The following is a 17,900-nucleotide window of genomic DNA, read 5'->3' as shown; positions in this document are numbered from 1 at the left end:
GGTATAAAAGGACCATCGATTGTTCCAGAAATTTCCATTGTGGGCAATATAGTCAATGACCCACCTTCAGTTGTAAATTATCCAGTAAATCACTTTGCGGATGCATCTCGTTGCAAGAATTACCATCTTGCATTTCCGGCTGTGAATCACGAGGCAGAATGCAATAATCTGTTCTGCTACTCACACTTCAGAGAATTATATTCTGCTCTTTACAGAGAGGAAACTCTGGAATGCCTTGGCGCTTTGCAAGGACACGACTCCCAGACCAGATAACACTCAGAACTGGATGTTGAAATATTTCATCGGGTATAGCCTATGGCCCTATGCTGTCTTCTAACAGTGTTCAACCAAATCTAGTTGGAGGATGTGTTGCCATCTTAGTGCTGAGAGGAAATACTAATTTCTCTCCTTAAGTCTGCAGGGAGCTATAGACCCATTTGTCTTTCTAATTGTCTGTGTATGTTGTCTGACAGGAGAAGGCTTTATTGCATTCTTTCAACCCTGCATCACTGGGAATTCTGAGGTAATTTACCTGTTCTTATTGAAATTTTTTTTGTCCCTCCATCTAATCCATGCTTGAATAGGAAAGGCATATTTGCAGTGCCATATTCAAGAGAATTGGGTCCCTCAGGGATCAGTTCTGAGTGTCACACAAGTGCTATCAATGGTATTGTCGTTGTTGCAAGTTCAGCAGTAACATCATCGCTGTATGTAGACAATTTGGTGTTACATTATTGATCATAACATGGCAGTCCAAGGGCAACAGTTACAGCAAGGTATTAGGAAAGTGGAACAGTGGACATTAGAACATGGCTTCCTGTTCTCACTGAACAAGACCTTTGTTGTCCATTGCTTTTCCAATAGTACACATATACCGATTCCTCGGGCTCCTTATTGATAGTAAATTATCATGGGAGACACACGTGCGTCATTTAAAAGCTAAATACACTAAGTGGTACATATATGTGTGTGTGTGTGTGGGGGGGGTATTTGCTCATTGATCATTTAAGAGGGTACATATTTATCCAGATTAGATATGGCAGTACAGTACATCGATCAGCACACGAATATGTTCTTAATATCCTGAATACGGCACATTTAGGCTGGCAACGGGAGCTTTCCATGTAAGTCTTATAGCAGTCTGCTCGCCGAGTCGTGTGTCACCTTTACACCTGTTATGCAAGTAGGTGCTATTGTCATATGCTGCAAACCTGCGACAGATACCAATTTATCCAAGCTATCTTTGCATATTTCATGACCAGAATCGCCGGCTGTATGGTAGGCCTATTTAGAGAATAGCTAATATACTGTGATAAGTTATCAGGGTTCTTAAGGCTAAAAATCACTACTAGGAGAGGTAGTAATTTTACTACCCATTATTTATTAACTACTGTTTACAGTTATTTACAAGTTCATTTGTGTTTTAGTTTTCCACTAGACACAGATTTTATTTCTTACAAATTGTCAAATTGTGTTTAATTATCCTCCTAGTCAATACACATACAAAAGTTTTGCAACAGACCCCACCTTTGAATAAAAGAGGCACATGCCCTGCTAAAAACGAAAAAGGAATGGAAAAGACTGTTGAAGTAGAGATCTTCATAAAGCTTTTTCCAGCATATCGGAGCCATTATTCACAAATTAATAAAAGTGTAGATCGAAAGTATTTGCCACTGCAGCCATTATTCACACATACAAATAAGGCTGCAGACCAACTTGAGAACTTCCAACAGGGTCAGCGGGGAACATTACACCTCTTTCACGTATTACATGCGGTTATCGGTTTGCAAGATCTTAAAGGTTAAAAGGTTCAATGGTTCCCATTTGAAGCCCACTACAATATAAAATAGACTATTCACGCAATAGGAGGATGTTTACCCCTAATTTGAATGTTTCTTATGCACACTTTGTGACATGAGACAGGTTTAATTTGGTTTCCCATTACATCAAGACACTATGTATTAACATATCAACAAACAATTTTCAGACTTTCATGTACCGGTAATTGTTTTGCCACACATAAAATATTTAATTTTACAACTCAATAGATGTACTTTCTATTTCATGTATTTTAATTTGGTGGTTCATTCCACAATTTTAATGGATCATGCATTAGTTACCCTATGGATATTTTAATATCCTTTGTTTTCTTTTTTATAATCTAAATATAATAATGGTTTAGTACTTATGTAACTGAAGATGTCCACTAGGTGGATGAAACATGTACCGGTACTGATAATTTCTGACAGGTGATTTCTTTCATCTGATTAAATAGCGTATTGAATTGGTGGATCCTTAACAATTGTATATGTTTAGTGATGTCAATATGGAACCAATATGAAACTTTTAGTATGTAACCAGTAGTTAAACCAGATTTCTGATTACTAGAGGCAATTGTGGATGTACTGCCTTGGAATACATGACTTATGCACCAACAAAGGTATGTATGTATGTATGTATGTATGTATGTATGTATGTATGTATGTATGTATGTATGTAGTGAATGCGATGATTGCAAGAGATTAGTTCGTGCCTCCCATATTACATTAAAAATAACATGAAAACAAAGAGACTGATTATGCACATGGATCAATGTGGCAGCCAAAATCTCAATACAAAAATGTCTTTATTGTGTCAGTTCATGTTTCTTTATCTAGACTTCACACCAGAAGAAATGCATCATAAATTCTTAGTCAGTGGGTATTCATACACCTAGCATGTGACCAGGATGTTGGTGTCATTGTGAAACAGCAAGACATTTTACCCTAAGGTATACACACACTCTGACTGGATTAATGTCATTACCACCGAAAAAAAAAAATTCACTGCCATACTTAGGACAAGGAATGACTTCAGGTCCACATTATGGTTAGAGAACAATATAAGTAATCTAAAATTGTCTACACAAAATTTCAGGCTTAAGAGGCTCAATACACAGTGGCGTCTCTATAAATCTTCATGTTCCCGTATAATGTATTATAAGCACTCCAGTGAGCCATTGTTCTGTTTGCTGAGGTAAGTTTTACAAAACATGGGATCGAAAGTAATTGAGACTCTGGACTTCCTATATTCCAATGGACACACTATTAGAGAGTTGAAAAAGAAAGATTTAATAACCGTAGGCCCCATTCACAATGCAAACGTAACCGTAAACTTAACGTAACATTTGTGGTATTCACAATGGAGGAACGTAACGAGTACACAACAGCCAATCAAAACACTGCCATGTTATTTAGCACGGAAATAGGGTTTTAGGATATCTCGCAGTTTTATATTTTACTATCTCGATGGATTCAAACAACATGGTAGTGGAATTCATACTTCAAACATCTCTTGCTTTGCTCCTGGGAGCTGTGTAGGCCTACATGAAAAGGAGAACTAAACAACGGTGCAGAAAGTGGGTTTATCCCTTGAATCAAAGCAGGTTATCTCAGGGCGATTTCGGTAATCTACTCTAAGAAATGACCCTCATCAGTTCGTTCTGTACATGCGGATTAAACCTGAATTGTTTAACACTATCTTACGATTTGATTCCCCTTTCCTAATAAAAAAAGAAGTGTAAGGTCTCCTTTACCGACATTTATGTGCCTAACTATCACAAGCCGATGAGATGTTTGGATGATATCGTTTTCTTAAACTAGCAGTCTGGCATAATGTTAAGAAATATACAGGGGCACTTTTTAATCTATGACAGGGATTGTCTCTCGTCCGGTCGTCAGCGCTGCGAGCTTGTCTCTCGCCATTTCCCGTCAGATTTCATTGCTACAGCATATTTATTTCCACATATTCTTTTTCGGTACAGCGTCTTTGTAATTCCTTTTCCTTTTATCATAGCCTATATACACAGAAAGATTATGTTGAACGAGAAATACAAGTGTTTCATCGAAAGAAGTCATTATATCGTGCACAAAATACCGTACAATGTTTACGTCTGCTCTGATTGTCTGGTTCTTCAACCTAACATAAAATTAACCGCAAGAGCTTGGAGTTTGCAGTCCTTTAATTTTACGGACTCGCAGTTAAGTTTACGTCGGCGCATTGTGAATGGTTCTATTAGATAATATGGCCGCTAACTTCTAAGTTAACGTTAATTTTAAGTTTACGTTATGTTAGCATTGTGAATGGGGATTTACTTCAATTTGCACACCCAGTTTATCATGGTTATTTTCACAACTTGAAGATATCTTCATTGCAATTTGCAGATACCGTTTCTGCAAATGATAATGTTGATGACTAAGATTAATGCCACATGTGTATGTTGTCATATGTTTGAATTCATTTTGTATTGAAATAACAGCCTATTCCACATGTTTCTGGTATTACAGCCAATAATCAGCTTTTAACACGTTTGTCAGGGCCGATGACCTGCGATGTTAGGCCCCTTAAAACAACAAGCATCAACATGTATGTCTGACCACTGTGTATCATATTATTTATAGAACAGTCATCTATTTGCCGCAAGCATTACCTTACATGCTAGATTTTTGAATGTCCATATCGTCCAGTTGCCATTCCCACAAACCAGAGTACTAAGTGTTAGGCCACTATTTTACGCTGATAGCCTCAGTTTATCCACTTTAGGATACTGAGACTGTTCAGATTCACGTATCCTGTGTAGAGCATGAACTACGCATGTTACGTGTATCATTTTCAGGAAGCTCACAGAAAGGCCTTCGGCTGCTATTTTCATGTAAGGTGCACTATCATTAAGTAGAAGCAATACATTATTGTATTTTATACCTTTCAGCCAAAGTAAGTGCATGGCTTCATTAAACAACCTAGCTATGATTTGCAGCAGGCATTTATTTACATGCTAGCAAGTAAGGATGTTCACAAGCAGTTTTGTTATTCTTCAACACTCCAACTGCAAAATTTCTGTTTTTTCTGCCACTTTAAGTGGTTTAGTCAATGCTCAACCACAGTTTTTCGCTATCACATACTGCCCTAATTCTTTATAAAGATTCTTCGTAACATTTTGAGAGAGTTTGTCCTAAAGTTGGATTCGTCTTGAGGTTCAAAATTAATGCATTTTGTTAGAAAATGTCTCAGTCCTGAATTATTTATTTTGCAAGAGAATTGTTGGAGCAAACAAATGCTCTACATACATCTAAATAATACTAAGAGTATTGGTTAGGCCAACATTTGAAAAAGCTGGTGCATCTATTAATAATTGTCACGAACGCACACGCGAAGCAGCCACAGTGTGCTTATTTCCAAACAAATGTGGGGTTACTTGAGAACATTGACCTACACTTAATGTTTACCACACAGTTGGCAAAATACTACTTCTCCTCAGTAGTGAAAATATTTTTGAATTCCTTTAGGTATTGTTCAAGATGCAATCTTGTAGTCTACTTCACTTTTGGCATTGTTTTGGAGGTTAAGAGACAAGTATTTACTGTGAATCACTGTTTCAATAAAAGAGAATAGCAGCAGACACTTGGAAATATTTCTTCTATATTAGAAATTCGGACAAATTCACACAACTGGGAATGATATACGGAGCCGAACAACCTGACCTTACTCTTATGAGTGCCACTTCTCTTGGGGAATATCTTTGCAGTGTGCAGTTTAATCTACGGTACTGCCCGTGTACTTTCTATAAACATTCTATAAACAAATCTGAAACAGGATGACGAGGTACGAGTGAGCTAGAATTGACCAGCAAGTCTTTGAACTTCCAGAGAGAAGTCCATAAATAGCCACAACATTCAGAAATATGTTAGATACACTGTTAAAACAATACCTTAATTGTAAAATGTGAATGAGAGCATTATTTTATAATACAGAAGAATTTAAATTTTATTGAGTAACAAATATTGCTGTTTCATGTGCTTATGTATTTAGAAAGTATGTATTCATATAATCATTTGTGAAAATATGAGATTTTATGTGAAATAAGACTAGGTTTTTACACTTGGGTAATTTCATAGAAATCTGTTCACTATGCTGTGGCATACCAAGTAATCTTCCATGTTCATAATAGGCAGCAGTAGCGTCACTCCCTAGCAAGAGGTAAACAACACTTAGCGCAGCAGGCTTGACGTTAGGCGAGCAGAATTCACATTTAGTTTTGTTTATTAACAAGAGAGTTTGTCGGAATACCTACATTTTTTCTTCATCTGCTACAAACCCAATCCTGTCAGGCTTCTGATCCATGATCTTGTAAATATACACTGATGTCAACGATGTAAATACATTCTTATTTATTGTATTTTCATTATTTTTACATAGATTTTTTTCACAACAGGAAGTGTAATTATATAATTTCTATAATAGGTACAAACTGATTTTTTTTCTCCCCACCAAGTCATTACAGATAGTAGAAGCATTTACCCAAGGGCTGTCCTAATAATAGTGGTATTTCAAAAATTAAGTTCCCAAAAGGAAACCATAATTTAATTTCATCCATCGCATATGTTAAAAAGATTCAAGCTCTTTAGGCCTTTTCAGTAGTGAAATTAGCAGCGTTCTGTCCCAGTGTAGCAGTGAGCTACACCTTTCCAAGACGCTGGCAGCTAGTCCGCTGTTGGGACACCACTGCAAGCCTCCTATGTAGGACAATGCAGTAACGGTGCACTAGGGAAAATACTGTATTTACACGCATATCGGCCGCACTTTTTATGCCAGTTTTAAGGTCCAAAAATAGGGGGTGCAACTGTTATGCGGACAATTTTCAGACAAAATTCTTAAAGACCCAGGGACATATTGTAACCATTGAAACTATTATTAGAGAGGTATTTATTTAATAACATATAGATGCCACACTATTGACAGTACAACATTAACAGAAGCAGAGACCGGTACATCCACTGTCAAATTAAACGTGGTAAACATTGTACGAAAACCTAGTTAAAATGAGCAATGATTTCAATACAGCTTCACTGAAGGTCATAATGGAAGTTAATGGTCTATCTATCTATATATATATATATAAAATAACTTGTCCTCACTGACTGACTGACTGATTCATCATCGCTGAGCCAAAACTACTGGACATAAAGAAATGAAATTTTGCGGATACATTCATATTAACATGTAGGTGCTCGCTAAGGGAGGATTTTTGGATATTCCTTCACTAAGGGGGTGAAAAGAGAGGTGAATATTTAAAATGAGGATATCTATATCTCAAAAACTTGAAAGTTCACAGATGTATAAATTGGTATTTGGAATCTCCCTTAAAAATAAAGAAACACATTTTTTTGTTTTTGGAAAATCCCCTTAAGGGAGGTGAAAAATGGGGGTAAAGAGGTGGGGTTGAACACCTTTTATGAGGAGACTTATATCTCAAAATCTGAAGATGTTACAGACATGAAAATTGAAATTTGGGATCTCCTTTGAAAATAAAGATACATGCATTTTGTGTTTTTGGATAATCCGATGAATAGGGAGTGAACAGGAGTGACAAACGGGGTGAACTTTTAAAAAGACTATATCAGCAAATTATCTCAGACACGTAACATATTACAGGTTTGAAAACTGCTATTTGGAATTTCCTGTAAATGTAAAGAAACATAAATATTTTTTCGGAAAATCCACTTAAGGGGAACTGAAAAAGAGGGGAATTTTTAAAATTAGCATATCTACAGATCTACAGTATATCTCAAAAACTTAACATGCCATACCAAAAAATCTAAAGATGTTACAAACGTGAAAGCTGTTATTCAGAATCTGCTTTAAAAATAAGGAAACACACAAACACGCATTTGCGGGGGCGGGAGGAAATCAACTTGGTAGAGGGGGGGGGATAAAAACGAAGATGATTTCCTTTTACGAGGATACATATATCTCCAAAACTGAAGATGTTACAGAAGTGATAATTGGTATCTGGAAGCTCTTTTAAAGAAACGAGTACTGTTTGTTTTTGGAAAATTCACTTGAGTGAGGAGTGTGAAAGGAAGTAAAAAATTGAATACTATTTCTGGAGAAACTTATATCCCAAAACTGAAGGTTACAGACGTTGAAATGGGTATTTGGAATCTCCTTTAAAAATAAAGAAACACGCATTTTTTTGGGTGGGGTGAAACCAACTTAACGGGCAGGGATGGAGTGATAAAGGAGTTGAATTATTTTCATTAGGATATTTATATCTCAAAACCTGAAGATGTTACAGACATGAAAATTTGCATATAGAATTTTCTTTCAAACTAAAGAAACACGTAATATTTCGTCTATGGAAAATCCACTTAAGGGGGGGGGTGAATTAATTGAAAAATTAGTTGAATACTTTGTATGACGATACTTATATCTCAAATACTTAAGATGTTTCAGACATGAAAATTAGTATTTGGAATCTCATTTAAAAATAAAGAAACGCACATTTCTGATCAGGGGGACATCAACTTGGGGGTGGGGGTGGGGGTGGGGAAAAAGGAGTTTAATTCCTTTTTATGAGGATACATATATCTCAAAACTGAAGATGTTACAGTCATGATAATCGGCATTTGGAAGCTCCTTTATAAACAAAGAAACAAATTTTTTGGTTTTCGGAAAATTCACTAAGGAGGGGAGGGTGAAAGGAAGTGAAAACATTTAAATCTTTTTATGGAGAAACTTATATCTCAAAAAACTGAAGGTTGCATACGTGAACATTTTTACTTGGAATCACCTTAAAAAATAAAGTAACACACATTTTTTTAGGGGGAGGGGGGAATCAACTTAACGGGCTGGGGTGAAAAAGGAGTTAAATTCTTTTTATGAATATACTTATATCTCAAAAACTGAAAATGTTAGAGGCATGAACATTTATATTTGAAATGTTCTTTCAAAGTAAAGAGAAAGTGTACTTTTGTCTATGAAAAATTCACTTAAGGGGGTGATGAATTGAAAAATGAGTTGAATTCTTTGTGTGATGACACTTATATCTCAAAAAATTAAAAATGTTGTCCGGCTCCATGGCTAAATGGTGAGTGTGCTATCCTTTGGTCACAGGGGTCCCGGGTTCGATTCCCGGCAGGGTCGGTAATTCTAACCATCATTGGTTAATTTCCCTGGCATGGGAGCCAAATCAAAAGACCTGCACCTGGCGAGCCGAACGCGTCCTGGGATCTCCCGGCACTAAAAGCCATAAGCCATTACATTTTACATTATATGTCAAAAACTTAACATGCTAGAGACAAGAAACTTGGTATTTGGAAAGTCCTTTAAAAATATAGGAACCTGTACCATTTGTTTTCGGAGAGGGCACGTAACAGGAGGTGAAAAGATGTGAAAAATAGTTGAATTACTTTTTATGAGGATTCTCATATCTTAAAAACTGAAAATGTTACAGACGTGAAAATTGATATTTGGAATCTCCTTTAAAAATAAGGAAACATGTTTTTTTTTTTGAGAGAAACAGTCTTCTCTCAAGTCAATAAATAAATACGTTTCTATATTTTTAAAGGAGATTCCAAATACCTATTACCACATCTGTAACATATACAGTTTTTGAGATATACATAAGTATCCCCGTAAAAAGAATTCAACCCCTTGATCAATCCTTCTCCTACCCCCATCTAAGTGTATTTTCCCAGATGTGTGAATAGGGGGGTGTATTTATTTTTTCGACTTGAGAGAAGACTGTTTCTCACATGTACAGTTCTATGTTGCATGGTCGTCATAGCCTCAAAAGGTAATACCACAAACATGGTTTACAAAGAATTTCTGGGGCAAATGAAACTCAGTTTTTGGGTGAGTTTTTATACTTTGGAATTTTCAGATAGTCTCTTAGTACAATGCCGAGAAACGATTATTCTGATCAAATTACGAAATCCACACGAGCGAAGCCGCGGGTAATTGCTAGTCATTATATATGATGTCAGACTGGGAGCAGATGGTGATGTTTTCGCTTTTTACATCACGTGCTGTGGAAATATTAATTGCAGTTTTATAATATCCAGCCCGTTGTATTCAATCAAATTACTTGAAACAAGTTACAATGTGCTTTAAAACAATAACTGTACTACCTGCCGAGATACTGTAATAGTCTAAACATAAAACATTACTCAGGGAACATGCTCAAAGGGCGACGTGTTTTGACCAGCTTACTTACACATCATCACGACAAATGGTATTGTGCCATCTGTGGATTGGTCATGGAATAGTGACGCACTCTGACTTACTGAAGAGAGAATTCCTTCCCCATCCTGGTGAGTACTTGCAGCATCCATCTGACAGAACCTTGAGGCGTGCAGACACCTGGCTAATCTGTCCTGTAGTCTACAACTTCCAAACCCGATATCCCTCATTGTATGAGATGACAAGCAGCCAGTAGCTCTTCATCCATTTTTTTGAGTGATAGTGGTCTATGTTATTGTTTTTAACAGTAAAACTTTATTCTAGTTATGTTTTAACTTTTATTTGACTGCACATTAATTATATTTTTAGTGACTTTTAAATTATGCTTTTAGTCTTATAACTAGGGCCCGGAATTTTTAACAATGCATATTTTGAATGTTAGTGCATATACAGATATATTTTTCTATTATGTGTGATCTATTATATAAGATTTATGAACGAAAAGAAAAATCTAATGAATTCTATATATTGTACATCCCTTGGCAACACGAGAAGCCTTCCCTGATCAAGGAAAGTGCTTTCAGTGTTGCAATACAAGCAGGTGGACGGATAATGATACTTTTCACAACAGCTATTTCCTTCTTTCTGACATTCCTTTCAGTAGCCTCCCAAGGTTTGCTTAAACAAGTTGACTTGCTTCGCCTGTTGCAGTATTTTACCACATTAAACTGTAAAAGTACCTAAAGATAAGAGCTCTAGGTATTTTTTAATTAAACAGTGGATATCATGCAAAAGTGACTATACAAGTCACGGTGATGTACTGCACTGTCAAGTGTGTGACAAGTGTGTAATATGCGATTTAAAAAAATCAAGTGTACAAATATTCCCCAATTACGTCCGTCGACGCAGAACTTCATTTTTAGCGTATAAATTAATTCTGTCCAACAACAGAAAGTCTTTGACTCCTGAAAACATTGAAAAACTGTTAGTAACCTACTGCCACATACCATTTTGCAAAGAATGAAACATGTTTATCAATTTAACCCTGCATTAAAATTAAATAATGCGCTGGTATGAGTATTTTGTTTTATTTTTAGTGCATATGTGCATGCATATTTTTGGAGTTTAGTGCATGTGAATCCGGACCCTACTTATAATTGTGACCGGGCGAGTTGGCCGTGCGCGTAGAGGCGCGCGGCTGTGAGCTTGCATCCGGGAGATAGTAGGTTCGAACCCCACTATCGGCAGCCCTGAAGATGGTTTTCCGTGGTTTCCCATTTTCACACCAGGCAAATGCTGGGGCTGTACCTTAATTAAGGCCACGGCCGCTTCCTTCCAACTCCTAGGCCTTTCCTATCCCATCGTCGCCATAAGACCTATCTGTGTCGGTGCGACGTAAAGCAACTAGCAATAAATAAAAACTTATAATTGTGTTTTTATCTACTAGTTATATAGTTTAAAACAGCTTTGCATGGGGGCAGTTATGAATTTAAGGCAATAGGCTACTTTCAACCAAGCACTCAAAAGATTTCCTCGTAGACAACACACTAGTAATTTTTTCTCCTGTAGTCAACATGAATTGATTTTGCTTTGATGTAACATGCAAAAGGGCCATGTAAAGCTGTCCATGAGAAAGACACTCTCCACTGAGATGAACTCTAGCCACACTAGGGACCGGTTTCATCAACATGGGTTAAACCTAAACACCGAGTTACAGTTTTAACTCTGACTTTGACTGTTCATTCTGTTTCATCAAGGAGGGTCAATTTTAACTCTAGGTTAAGGTCGGAGTTAAGTTAACCCCTCCTTTCACCTGGGTTAAACTGTTAATTCGAGGTTGAAAGCAAAATGGCCGCTGTAAATCACGCGTTTGATGCAGAGTTGCTTCATTTAGATTTGTTAAATGGTGTTCCTAACAGAAATTGACCTATAATAAGAAGGAATGACTTTCAAAATCTATCTGAGAAACAATTTCTGAAGAGGTATAGACTGTCAAAAACTGTCATCAATAAAGTTGTCAATGAAATTCACGAGAGGTTAGAATACACAACTGACCGAAACAGGGCTCTCTCTCTCTCCAGTACTAAAGGGGATTGCATTATGGTTTTATACCACATGGTTGTTTCATATAATGGTCGAAGACAACTAGGGTTATTTTCTGTCAGTTGTAAAGTAATCAGTGATTCTAATCTCAAAATTCGTTACGTAGTTTTAGATGGGCTGTAACGTTGGCATTGCTATTAAATTCTCCTGTTATTTTTTTTTCATGTGTTCTCCTTTTCTTTTAATTTTCCACCGTCAGTCTTCTTGCATTCTATAATAGTTTGGTACTTGGTGGCTAATTCAATAAGTAGTGCTTTTTCTAAAGCAGAAAAATTCGTACCCCTATTTCTCTTCTGAACATCTTCCATTTTTCGACCACTGCAATCAGTTCTGTCACGATCACGAAAGAATAATATCTAAGACGGAACTGAGGCAGAAAACGAAATATCACGCAAGAAATGAACAAAAGAACCATGCAAGAAGTGTGTTCATAATCTCTGATTTTTAGTCACTGCCTCCTTGATTGGTACAGCAGCTGTTTCCGGCAAGGGTTAATATGGTGTTAATTAACCCTCTGCCAAAATAGCTTGGTGAAATGCACGACTCGTAAGAATGAGTTGAAATATTGACCTTCGTTGATGAAACCGGACCTAAGTGTGTTTATTGTCGTGCCAAAGCAAACTCTTACCAGGAATTGGACTTGTTTGAAATCGAAATGCAAATCTGAAGGAATCATTGAGATTCTTGAAGTTAAAAACAGTTTCTTCTGCACCACAGCCAGTTAAAATCAAACCAGTTTTTCAAAGTCTTCATTACCAATCACGTCCCACTTTAGTGGATGCAGGGCATGAAAGTTTAATAGGCACCCTCACTTTCAAAATCAGTTAGTGTGTTGGCATGCCAGAAGGATGTAAAGAATATAGAAATTCTGTAGGGTAATTAATAGCTACTTCACTTTCGACTACTGTGTCTACAGCGTAATAAGGGGAACACCAAGTCATTAACTTTCCCAATGTGTTCATTTGTCGGCAATAATATTGCACTTTCTTAGAACTGTGAAAGAGACTTGTTAGATAGGTCATGGATTTTAGGATAAATGCTATCAATAAATTCTTGAATGTTGCTTACTAAAACACACAAATCATGATTAAGGGTCATTTTCCTTTCAGTCTTTGATAATTCTCCATTTTCAACTTTAATAAACATACAGTAGAAGTCCGCTATAGCGAGTACGGCATATAACGAGAACTCCGTTATAGCGACGACTTTTTTTCTGTCCCTTCAAAATTCCTATATTAAACTGTGTATCGTCCTTCGGTTACAGCGAGAACCCTATCACTGGCGCATCCGTTATTACGAGCGATTAAGCGCGCGCGATTTTCTCCGTTACCAACATTTATGCACCTCAGCGATGATATTGCATGCGATAGATTACCTTCGGCATCGTTTCCTCGCTATGTGCACTAGCGATTTATCTCGTCTACATTCGAAGGCGATGTCGGAGTCGATTAGTAATACCTCCGACAGCTGTTCCGTAAAGAAAATTCGAAATGAAAGAGAACATATTTTCGTAATAAATGCGTAAATAACGTGTCCGATAAAGGTTGTTAACTTGTTAAAAAATTAAGGCCGACTAAACTACCGCTTACTTTTGAGGCTACCGAGCTCGATAGCTGCAGTCGCTTAAGTGAGGCCAGTATCCAGTATTCGGGAGATAGTAGGTTCGAACCCCACTGTCGGCAGCCCTGAAAATGGTTTTCCGTGGTTTCCCATTTTCACGCCAGGCAAATGCTGGGGCTGTACCTTAATTAAGGCTACGGCCGCTTCCTTCCCACTCCTAGCCTTTCCTGTCCCATCGTCGCCATAAGACCTATCTGTGTCGGTGCGACGTAAAGCAACTAGCAAAAAAAAAAAAAAAAAAAAACTTTTGAGGCTAAATACTGCAATTAAGTAAGAATGGGATAAACCTCGAGATATGACACAGAGTGCTTAATTGATTTCAGAGGTTAGTTTATATTTTGTCTCGTCTCGTTAATTTACGGAAAGGCTATTATGAAAATTTATAGCGAGAAAGTTATAGTTTCTCTACTGGCGCTTGAAGTGTGTTTTCATCATACGTATAGTACGGTTAAATTAGGATACGTGACGCTGTTCGAATAAGGAAACTGAAACGTTTGCAACAAAATGCGATCGATCATCTTCGGTACGGTATAGTTTTCTCACTTTGTGCATTTGCGATCTCTCTCGTTGACATTCAAAGGTGATGTTGGAGTTGATTAGTAACACCCATCGACTGCTGTTCTCTAAGGAAAATTCGAAATGAAAGAGGATAACACGTTTTCGTAATAAATGCGTAAATAACGTGGCCGATAGCAGTTGTTAACTCGTTAAAAATAAAGACTGAAGTAAACGATATCTTCATTTTAATGTAATATACGGAAATTAAGAATGTGATACACCTCAAGATATGAAAGAGTACATCACTGATTTCAGAGGATATTTCATATCTTCTCGCATCTTGTTACGGCTATTTACATGTAAATTTTTCGCGTGGAAGTTATTTCTCTACATGGGTTTCAAATATGTTTTCATGATAGGCTACATGTACGGTTAGGTTAGGTGACGCTGTTTGAAGAAGAAAGCTGAGGTGTTTGCCACAGAAATCTCTGGAGTGATACCGTATTTTTCCGAATCCATGACTTTTTTTTCTCAGAATCTATGCGAAAACTCAAGGGTTGTTGCATTCGCGGCCTAACAGTAAGTTAATTGATACCCATGGCAACTACCGCGGTAACCACGCTGCTTCTTTTCACACGCGCACAGAACTCGTTGACAATAAACGACCGCCTCTTTACTACACATCGCTAGCCGCAGTGCCTGTGTGTTTCTCAAATCTGCAGAATGGCATCAACCATGCGACCCTTCGAATTCTTAGAAAAGCCATGGCTACCCAGTGGCAGAGTCACAACGCGTCTATTGTACTTGACGCTTAGTAAAATTAAGGTTTATAGACAGCAGGAATATTTTTCGTGATGGATAGTCGTATTGTAAAGATACGTGGAAAAGGTATTGCCGGCAAATTTTCAACGGGTTCTAGTCGATATTATGATGCCAATTATAAGTTGATGTTTATTAAACACTCGAAAATGTAAAATAATTGTGCAGGCGCAAGAACATACGGCATAGGCCTAACTAAAGCCAGTATTTGGCGTTAGCGTGAAGACAACGAGCTAAAAAAATGCGTTACTGTACAAAAAATGCATTCAGTGGTCCGCAGGAAGGACGGTTTAAAGAAGTCGAAGATGAAATTGTGAGGCATGTGCACGAAAAACGCAAGGGCGGAAGGGCCATACCGTGACACAATAAACTCGTTCGTTGACTTTCAACGTTCGCGATTAGGCCTATACATCGCTAGCCGCTGAATTTGGCCGAACCCGACAAGCGAGACGTGCGTGTAGCGGTAGCCGGTTATATCTGACGCTGCGTAAAAGTAACAGTTTTATAGACAGCAAGAATAATTTCTTGATGGATCGTTGTATTGTAGAGACGCATGGAATAGGTATTGCCGGAAAATTTTCAACGAGCTCTTTTCGGTATTATGATGCCAATGTTAAGTTAATGGTCCTTAAACCCGTAAAAATAAAGAATAATTGTGCAGCCACAAGGAAAAAAAAAGAAATACGGCGTGACGAAAGTCAATGTACGGCGTCTAAAAATAGTCTAAAATGCGTAGGCCTAATGTACAACAAGGCATTCATATGATTTTACAAACTTCTTTCTGAGCCTGATTTACATTTTTTGAAGAGAAAAGTGGGGTTCATCTTGGATTCGGAGAAATACGGTACTATATTTTTTTCAGAATGAAATTAAACATACACTTTCACGTAGTATCGGATTACGAAAAATAACACACAGGTAAGCCGTAGTGTGGATATCATCTGCGGAAACACAAGTTTTGAACAAAATGATTGCCGTTTCATATCGATTTTTATGTGCATGAAGGGTTTTCCGACGTTTATACAAAAATCGGATATAACGACAATCCGCTATAGCGAGTAAATTTTCACTCTTATGAATTCTCGCTATAACGGACTTCTACTGTATTTGCAATAAGACTTAAGATCTTCTGAAGATAAGAGTACTCTTGGGTTAGTTTTGAGTGCCAATTTTAATATATCCTATTAGATGCAAGATCTTCATAAAGTAGCATTCATTTTGTCAGCTTGAATAACAGCTGCTAAGATATGACAAAAATCTCTGGCAAACAAAACTGTGCAGCTACCCATAGATGTGTTTATATTCCCTAGATCACGTATGGTCCTGTCTAGAGCTTCATCCAAAATTTTATACAACATTGTACGTAGCCTTAACCCATGCTACTAATAAATAATTTCGGATTAAATTTGCAGTATTTGTTTTGAAATATTACATTTGCTTGCATCATTACTGCTAATTTTCAGAGGAAGTTTGAATGTTACATGTGCCATTCTTCTCCCAACAGAATGGCTGCAATTCCAGATGATGCAATGGCAAGAGCAATATTACCACCAGACCTCACTTTGGCAAGCAATAAATGAATAAAAAATGTTATGCCTGTGCCCCTACGGTAATGTAGGAAAAATATCTTGCCTTCCTTCTTTGTTATGCTAGATATTATGATGCCGTAAGCTTTTCACTGATCAGGGTTCAGACGGTGATGTTCTTGAGCAATGGTCTGCAGGAGCCACGAACGATCATATGGCATATCCCTGAAGTACATATTATTATTTGGCTATAACGTATTGTTACCTGGGAGAGGAAATCTAAACTCTTTGATAAATTTGCTTGCAAGTTATTCTACTACCGTGTTTGCTTGAGTCAGCCGTTCATCGAGCACATTTTGATGGTCATAGAGCTAGCATTAGCATTAACCTATCTATTTTCAGTTCAGTATATCTTCTGACATGCTTTCCTGGTGATTATTTCAAAGATCAAATATCAGGAACTTGGCAAAATATGATAATGTTGTAAAACAAATATCGAAGTGATCTTGCCGACCTATATAGTGCAGCTTCTGATAATGTGCTTTCCCTGTGAGACAGTCCCTTGTCTCTGCATGCTGCTTGAAATGTGTCGTAAGTTATTCCTTCCACAGTACTTAAATATTGAATAGAAGTAAGACCTTTAACCACCATATATCCTTATATGGAAACATTAACTTTTATTGGGATGGACTACATACACTCAGCCAAGCGCATCTATTCTTTTAATGTCATTTTAGCCCTCACTTGGCACACCTTGATTCTTCCAGTGAAATTTCCTGTTAGTTAGATTCCAAGTATAACAACTTGGAACTCTGTCATAAACAAGAGCCTGCAAAACAGTCTCCTGTATATAATTTAAAAAATCCTGTTAGTGTTGTATTGCAAGGATTATTGGCAATATCACAGGCATTTTAGTGAAATAGATGCATTTCCTATTTCCTAAATGGACTGCAAGGAAAGTGATTGTAGGTGCTCCTTCATGTACACTGAACAATAAAATATGCCACTGCCTCGGAGCAGCAAATATATCTTCCAGACTGATACTCTTGCACCTCATTAGTAGATTGAATGATGGAAGTAGCCTGTGGCAGCCTTTATTTATATACTTACAGTACACACATATTTAATGGATTTGATGAAACTGCATAATTGAACGCTGATGTATGTGTCAAATATTTTAAGGAGAAACAGATTATAAGGTACTACCTATCAGTTATCTACTTCTTTGTTCCTGAGAGTTGCAGTTTCTCTGCCATCGTTAGGTGACTACCTAGGGTATTTGGAATACCCATTGTCACCAGTAGATGTAAAGCTTCGGAAATATTTTGGATACCT

The sequence above is a fragment of the Anabrus simplex genome, chromosome 2 (assembly GCF_040414725.1).
Source record: "Anabrus simplex isolate iqAnaSimp1 chromosome 2, ASM4041472v1, whole genome shotgun sequence".
In the NCBI taxonomy this organism is placed as follows: Eukaryota; Metazoa; Arthropoda; class Insecta; order Orthoptera; family Tettigoniidae; genus Anabrus; species Anabrus simplex.
The sequence above is the reverse complement of the archived record's forward strand: the minus strand, read 5'-3'. Positions refer to the sequence as shown.